The following is an 8,979-nucleotide window of genomic DNA, read 5'->3' on the forward strand; positions in this document are numbered from 1 at the left end:
ATCAAAGACGTGTCCTATGTGAATGGTTGAAATCTTTGAAATTTCCAGATGGGTATGTCTCTAATCTTGGAAGATGTGTTGATATGAAAGAATGGAAGTTAATTGGTATGAAAAGTCATGATTGTCATATCATAATGCAAAGACTGATTCCTATTGCTTTTAAGGAACTCTTACCACAATTTGTATGGGGAGCGATTACGGAGTTAAGTATTTTCCTACATGATATTTGCTCAACAGTTTTGAAACGTTCACACATGGAGAAGTTAGAGAGAGATATTCCAATCATTTTGTGCAATTTGGAAAGAATATTTCCACCCTCTTTTGACTCCATGGAGCATCTTTTGGTTCACTTGCCATATGAGGCCAAAGTTGGAGGACCCGTTCATTTTCGGTGGATGTATCCATTTGAAAGGTAGAGTGTCTTATTTGTATAATTCGAATGTTTGAATGAAAAAAAAATATTTCTACTCCTGGATTATTTATATATATATATATATATTTAATATAATTTTATATATCTTCAACAGATTCTTATATCATTTGAAGAAAAAGGTGAAAAATAAAGCACGAGTTGAAGCCTCTATTGTTAATGCATACATTGTGGAGGAAGTCACCACTTTTGCATCATATTATTTTGAACCTCATGTTCAATGCAAAAGGCGAAGAGCGGGCAGAAATGATGAGGGTCCTATTGATCCAAATGTTACCTCATTTTCAATTTTTAACTACCTTGGTCGACCAAGTGGACCATGTAAACAAAGATACTTAACTGGTAAAGAATGGCGAGCAGCCCAAACATATATTTTACTAAATTGTCCAGAAGTATCATCATATTACGAGTAAGTATATATTTTTATTTTTATTTCTTTATTTTTTCAATTATTTGTGTAACAATATGTTTTTTTGAGTAGGATATTTACCAACTTATATTCTGAATTATCGGCACAAGAGTTCGATCGATTTTGTGAAGAAGAATTTGCTGCATGGTTCAAATCATATGTAAGTAAAAAATCTATATTTGTGTGATACATATGCATACTTTTAACAATTTGTGTTTTGACCTTAGGTTCAAGCTAATCAATCTCACCTTGAACAAGAATGGCTAATCCATCTGTCATGGGGTCCAAATTCATGCATACGCAGTTGGCCAGCATATTTCATAAATGGATATAATTTTCATACTCAAGACTATGGAATGGGCAAGAATACCATGAATAGTGGGGTGTGCGTATCGTCATCCAATGAAGGAGGTCCAAGTAATGATTTTTATGGTTTGTTAGATGAAATTATAGAAGTAGAATACCCAGGACCACAAATGCAAGTTATATTATTTATGTGTCGTTGGTTTGACCCTGTTAGAGGGATGAAAGTGCATCCACATTATAATTTAGTTGAAATAAATCATAAGAGATTTTATAAGAGATATGAACCATTTGTGTTGGCACAACAAGCAATTCAAGTATTCTATTCTTCATATCCGAGTTTGAAACGCGATAAGATTGATTGGTGGGCTGTTTGTAAAACTAAAGCACGAAAAAAAATTGAGGCACGTTGGGAAAACATTGCATATCAACAAGAGGAAGTTTCAAACACCTTTCAGACTGAGGAATATATTATTCCAACTTTACGAGATCCCAACGGTGTAGTAATCAACGTAGATAGAAGTGAAATTGATGATGATGATGATGAGGAGGAGGAGGAGGAGGAGGAGGAGGAGGAGGAGGAAGAGGAAGAGGAAGAGGAGGAGGAAGAGGAAGAGGAGGATGAGGATGATAATGACAATGATGACTTTGATTTTTGATGATGGGTAAGTTTTGTTAGCTTATTTAAAGAAATTTCCCATATTTTATTGTATATACTGTCTCTTTTATAATTTGATTTACTTTATCTGTTAACACATTGTATTTATTCCTACAGGTCATCAGAGGTCACATTTCATAAATTTCCCCTCCATCCTTTTCCATAATCTTTACATAAAAATGGTAAGTTTTTAATTATCCTTTGTTATGTATTAGATCTGTAATTAACTTTATTAAATTGTTGAAATTTCCAGCATATATTTCGACGTGGTGGACGTAGACGGCGACCACAGGACCAGACACATCCATCACCTGCCAGTGAACCTAATCCACCCCCTACTCAAGCAGGCCCATCCCATGTGTCTTCTCCACCGGCATCATATTCTCCTGCCAGTGTACCTATGCCACCCCTTCATCAGCCGGGCCCTTCTCATGTACCTTCTGCACCGGTTTCATATTCGCCGCCACAAGTACCTTACCCAGAACAGTTACCTGTCCACTCAGATCCTCCTGACTCAGCAAGAAATTCATTTGCTGAGTTTAGGAATGATAGAGCCCCTTTAGTCCCCATCGGTGATTCGTAAGTACTATAAAATATTTTATTTGTTAGATCTATCTTAATTATATAATATCATTATTTTGTAATTTAATGCAGCTTTGAAAATCCGGTACAAGTTGTTCGAGAAATAAATAGGATCGTGAACAACCATTGGGGAGGGGATTCTTTGACATATTCAAGCACTCCACCAGCCACAAAACAACTTTGGTGGAGCGAGTTCAAAGTAAATTTTCTTAACTTTACTTCAATTTTACAGTGATTATATAATAAAATAAATTTCTATTTCAGCGCTTAAATAATTGGGACCCGAATGACGAAATGGAGATACGAAGAATATTTAAAAAGAAATGTGGCGATCACATTAGACATGTATTAAGTCACGCAAAGAGTCGGCGGAAAAAACCAAACTTCATCACTGAAGAAAATTGGGAGAGGATCACTCTATTTTGGGCAACGGAGGAAAGTAAACAAAGGAGTGACCTGAATAGAATGAATCAATCTCACAATTCTGGTGACTCAAGTGCTATATATGCGGGAGGCTCCATTAACATAGATGAGCATAGACGGAGAATGGTAATAGTTTCACTCTTTCACAAATTTTTAATATATATCAAATTATTTCGTTATTTGAAATAATGTTTTTTTAGACCAAGGAGACAGGGAAGGAGCCTTCTTTCATTGATGCTTTCACTCGCACTTTAAAAAAAAAAAGATAACACATGGAGTGGGGCGAGAGCAAAAGCAGTCAAGGTTGGAATTAATTTTTATTTTACCTTAATATATGGTTTAAATTTAATTATTTACCTACCATTATTGTCTTAATATTATATGTGTTTCTATTATATCTAATCAATATCGTATGTGTTTTACAAAACAGGAAAAATATGATCAACTCGAGCTAGCTCAAACATGCTCACAAGCTGGCATCGATAGTCAGGGGTCTGAGGAGTCTGTTGGCAATAATTTGAGTTTATGGTTAGAGGCCAGTGGAGGACCAAAAGGGGGAAGGATATTGGGGATGGGTTCCTTGAGTAGAACCCAAAGATTAGTTGGAACTTCTTCCTCCACATCAGCACTTACGACCCAAGTAAATACCTTGACTGATGAGGTTAGCCATCTGAAGGAAATAATTTCGCAAAGAGACCAAGAAAGGGTGCAAAGAGACCTAGAACGGGCTAATTTGGAGAAAGATATTAGAGAAATGCGCCGACAACAAGAATTAATCATGCAACACCTTCAGTTGAGCTCCGCTCAAAGTCAGAATCCTCCCAATGATGACGATGATGATGCCTACGATGATAACGATGATGGCGGTGATGATTTTTGATAATTTTAATAATGTATGATGATTTTTTTCTTATATTTACTGCTTTACACATTAATCAATGGTTTTTAACTTTTCAACTCGCCATTTGTAGGTTAAGTCTGTTGTCTTCTTGCACTGCTCCACTGTCACTGTATGAGATCACTTATCTTTGACGTAGACTAATCTATATGATTCTTAGTTGTGTACCAGTAACAAAATTAAAGCATAATTAGGCAATATGAATGAAGTCTCTAATACTCTGACTTTATTTTTTTCCTGATTTGATAATGTTGTTTGTGCAGGTCTCAAGTTGGTCGATCTCAGTGTAGTTGAAGAAAATTGTATTTGTTCACCTCTTTTCGGTATTCCTAAGTTCTTTAATATGCATTGACTGATCTATATATAAAGTTAGCTTTAAATAATTATGTTATAGTTGTTTAATTATATAAAGTTAACTTTAAATAATTATGTTAAAATTAGCTTTAAATAGTTGTTTAATTGTGTTCATTCTTTTTGATAAGTTACTCTTTCTTGTTTTGTCTTCAATGATAATGATGCATAAAAGTTCTGAATTTGATCTATGTATAGTTTCAAAACTATATAGATACATAAAAGTTTTATATTTCATCTAGAATTACATTACACTATTCTAAAATTCTTTACTAGATAACGATGCATCCTCCTACCTTAATATTTTGTAAAGAGTTGTTAAAAATGTGCTAAAGTTATTCATATGAAATTGTCAACTAGTTAACACAATGAAATGAACAATTATTTTAAACATCCTTTAGTTTACATTAAATATCAACCAAAGACAAAACTATAAATTCAGCAAATTAAAATGAAAAATAAAGTTAACTAAGTGAGAAAATTTAAACCCTAATATCATACTTCACAATATCTCTCTCTTTTTCTCTATATGATGTGTCAATTATATTAGGTTGTATCGTAGTTACGATACATGTACTTAGCTTCAAAATAATTCTTATAATTTTATTTACCGTTGTTATGACATGGATGATTCATATCGTTGGTAAATATGACTTTTATTATAATTAGGGCTTTTATTAGAATGTTTAAGGAATTTCATATTTATGTTTTGTTTCCAATTATTCTTTTTACATGGCCATATCGTATAATATTTACAATCTTTCTTGTTAGACATGATCTAGTTTATTTGTTTGTTGTTATGTAGGCAAAAGAGATTTGATGGGGATCAAAGATTTTGTGGCACATGAAGATGACTATATGTATTCTTAGTGTTGTTGGTTGGATGATGGATTTATAAAACATTGGGTTGTTGAACTTTGTATCATATTTTCTAGTAGCTTGAACAAGATGGATATTGTAAACTTTGTTGCAAACTTTATACTTCTTGAATTATGAGTTGATCGATGTGTTGAATGTTAAATTTGTATGTGTTGAATGTTAAATTAGGATGTGTTGAATGCATATTATTTGTTATTTGAATTTGGTTTGTATGTATTTGGATTGTATTGTAGAAAGAGATTGAAGCTGGAAAAAATTATTTGAAATAGGGACGAATTTGGCAACGAAAATTATTTGTCCCAATTCTATCGTAATTTGGGATAAAATTATTTTCGTCCCAGAATTCGTCCCAGATTTTGGGACGAATTTTGGGACGAATCCACAAAATTCGTCCCAAAATCTGGGACGAATTTTGTGGATTCGTCCCAAAATTCGTCCCAGATTCTGGGACGAATTTTGGGACGAATCAACAAATTTCGTCCCAGAATTTGGGACGAATTCTGGGACGAAAAATTATCTGGTGTGCAAGGAACTTGGCAAGTTTTTGTTGCGAAATTCGTTGCCAGTTTTGCAACAAATTTATTATTCGTTGCAAAATTAGGAACAAAGATGGCAACAAAAATAATTTTGTCACCGAATTTGTCCCCAAATTCGTTGCAATATTAGGGACAAACTTGGCAACAAAATATAATTTGTCACCGAATTCGTTCCCAAATTTGTTGCAAAAATCAAGACAATTTTGGCGGAAAATTTATGTAAATTCGTCCCTAAATTTGTTCCTAGGTTTGCAACAAAAACAGTTTTCGTTGCAACAATCCATAATTCGTTCCAAAAGTTGGCATCAACCATTTTGGGACGAAAAAATTTTCGTCCCAAATTTTGTCGCAAAAATTTTTGCAACGAATTTTTTTTCAAAATTCGTCCCCAATTTTGTCCCGAAATCCTTTATTTTTTGTAGTGTTTGCATGCAATCCCCATGTCCAAAAAACTTTGTTTCTACTCTCTGCATGCTTGTTTCAACTCCCTCATGCAAATATTGATACCTAAATTGCCCCTCAAATTTTTTAGGTACAAAAAGTCCAAAATTGAGTACAAAAAGTCCAAAAACGAGTATAATTTTTCTTAAAGTCAGTACTTTATATTAAAAATCGAGTATATTTTCTATCAAAATTGTCCCTCTTATTTTTTAGGTATAAAAAGTCTAAAAATAAATATAATTCTTGTTAAATTCAGCACTTTACACTATAATCTAGTATTTTATACTAGGATATATATAGTATATTTTCTATCGAAATTAACTTTCATATTTTTCGGTACAATAATCTAAAAATGAGTATAATTCCTATTAAATTCAGCACATTAAATTAAAATTGAGTATATTTTGAGGTGAAAAAAGAAGCGTACTCAATTTGATAGAAAATATACTAAATTCTAATTTAATATACTGAATTTAAGAGGATTTATACTGATTTTTGGACTTTTTGTACCTAAAAATATCATGGACAATTAGGTAAATATATTTGATTAGGGAGTGAAAACAAAGATTTTCATGGATGGGGGACTGCATGCAAAAATTTGTTCATCAATGGGGACTGCATGCAAATTTTCCCATATTGTTTTGCTTTAACTATGTTTTAGGTACCACTATGGATCACATTACTAGTTTTAATCAGCATGTAACCAATTTGATGAATATGGATGTGACTTTTAATGATGAAGATCTAGCTTTGATGTTGATGACAATGCTTCTTGATGAGTTTGAGTATCTGGAAACTACTCTACTTCATGGGAAGGTTGTGTCTCATAGTGAAATAACTACTGCCTTATATAGTTATTGTAGGATTGGAAAGAATACTCGGGTGCATAGCGATTGTTGAAAATTTGATTTTAAAATAGATACGCAGCGGAAGAATAAGAAGCAATGCTAACACGACCAAGTTTTTACTTTGTTCGGAGCCTTCGACGACTCTTATTACAAGGTCCGCACTCGTCGAGTGATTTCGTTGGGAAATCCACTAGTTTAAAATGGTTATAAATTACAAATACAAGAACTATATATAAAAATTACCAACAATAAAAAACTAATTAGAGCTGAAGTCTGGTTGTCAGTGGAGCATACCAGTGTTGCGGGAGCCTTTCCGGAGCACCGAGCAAAAGAGAAAGTCGTTGCAGTTGTTGTTCTGGGTCAAAGGCCTTTAAATAGGTCTATTCTGGGTGTCTGGAACCTCTCCGGGCGCCTAGACCATGTGGCTCGGCCAATCGGCGCACTCCACGTAAGCTTGTGGATCAATTTTTGGGCCCAGACACCCGGACCGCTTGGGCACCCACGGCCCTGCCCAGGCGAGATTGGTCCGGGCGCCTGGACCAGCTCCAGGTGTCATTTTCTTCAGCCTTTCCACCTGCAAGAAAAGGTTAATCCAGATAATCACAAAATATATTTTATCCTACAAAATACAGTTAGCACAATATAATAGATTATGAGTAGTAATTAGATCTATCTCCCGGAGACGAGGATCTAATCAAGGTCTCAGTTTAGGTTTCCCAAATGGACCTAAGCTAGACCAACGCCTACAGTTTCCTCAATGGGGAGCGTGTCCTCACTGGATCTCTCCTCCAGTTACTTATCTTTGCTTACCACTTGCAGTCACTCGACTTGCCTCTGACCGACCAGGTTTTCCCCCCAGTTATCAGGTCCGTAGACCCAACTGGACTTCGGCCGGTTGTCAAGTTCCGCGGACCCAACCAGACTTCTCGCCAGATATCGGACTCCGCGGACCTATCTGGACTTTGCACTAGCTATTGAATCCCGTAGACCTAGCTGGATTTCCCACCAACTATCGGATCCCGTGAACCTAGTTGGATTTCAGTCTGGTGTCAGGTTTTTCAGACCAGTCAATTCTTGCACACTTGGTAGAAGCGTTAGACAAACAACCCATTTAACTTTAAGCTATTTGTCATACATTAAAACTAGACGGTTAGTGCAACCTGCAATTGAGAAAGAAAAAAAGAAAAGCAAGGAAACACAAGTGTAGAAACAAAAGCTCTTGTTGTTCGAGGCCATTCACAGAGTCAAAAGAAAGGATGGAGAGGGAGATCTAAGTCAAAGTCTAGATTAAGTAAAGATGAATGTGCCTATTGCCGAGTAAAGGGGCACTAAAAGAAAGATGGTCCCAAACTTAAAAATAAAAGCAAACTTGAAAAGAGAAAGGGTGTTGCAAAGTCTAATGTAATTGAGTGTGATGATGTAGATTCAGACCTCTCAATTGCTGCTACACCATTAACCAATAATTCTAGCTCATGGTTGTTAGATTCAGCTTGTAGTTAGCATATGCCCCCCAATCGAGAGTGGTTTCTGATTTTTAAAGAACTAAAAGTTGGAGTTGTTTGCACAGTAAATAATTTCCCTCTTAACACGTATGTGATTGGTTCAATTTGCATGAGGAACTAGGATGGATCAGTTAAAACTTTAACAAGTGTTCATTATGTGCCAAATTTAATGAGAAATCTCATCTCTGTAGGAACCTTAGAGTTGAAGGTTTCGAAGTGAGGACTAAAGATGGGATAATGAGGATCATATCTGATGCATTGGTGATAGTGAAGGGAATCCGAAAAAGAAATAATGTGTATTATTTTTGGGGTAGTACAATTGTTGGGATAGCAGCAACAACAACTTCTACTAATGAACAATAGTCAGAAGCAATCAGGTTATGTCATATGCGCTTGGGGCATGCGGGATAAAATCCTTGAAATTGCTAATAGATCAAGGCTTATTGAAAGAAGCACATGCTTGCAAATTGAATTTTTGTGAGCATTGCATCAAAGGGAATATAACAAGGGTAAAATTTGGTACAATGAGCCATAATACTGAGTGTATTTTTGGATTATGTTCATTCAGATATATGGGGCCTTCCAATACAACTTCTTTGGGAGGAAAACATTATTATGTTACCTTCGTTGATGATTTTCCCCGAAGAGTTTCGGTGAATATAATGAAGACGAAGGATGAAATTTTGGGAATTTTCCTTAAATGGAAAAAAATGGTGGAG

This window comes from Zingiber officinale, chromosome 11A, assembly GCF_018446385.1.
Source record: "Zingiber officinale cultivar Zhangliang chromosome 11A, Zo_v1.1, whole genome shotgun sequence".
In the NCBI taxonomy this organism is placed as follows: domain Eukaryota; kingdom Viridiplantae; phylum Streptophyta; class Magnoliopsida; order Zingiberales; family Zingiberaceae; genus Zingiber; species Zingiber officinale.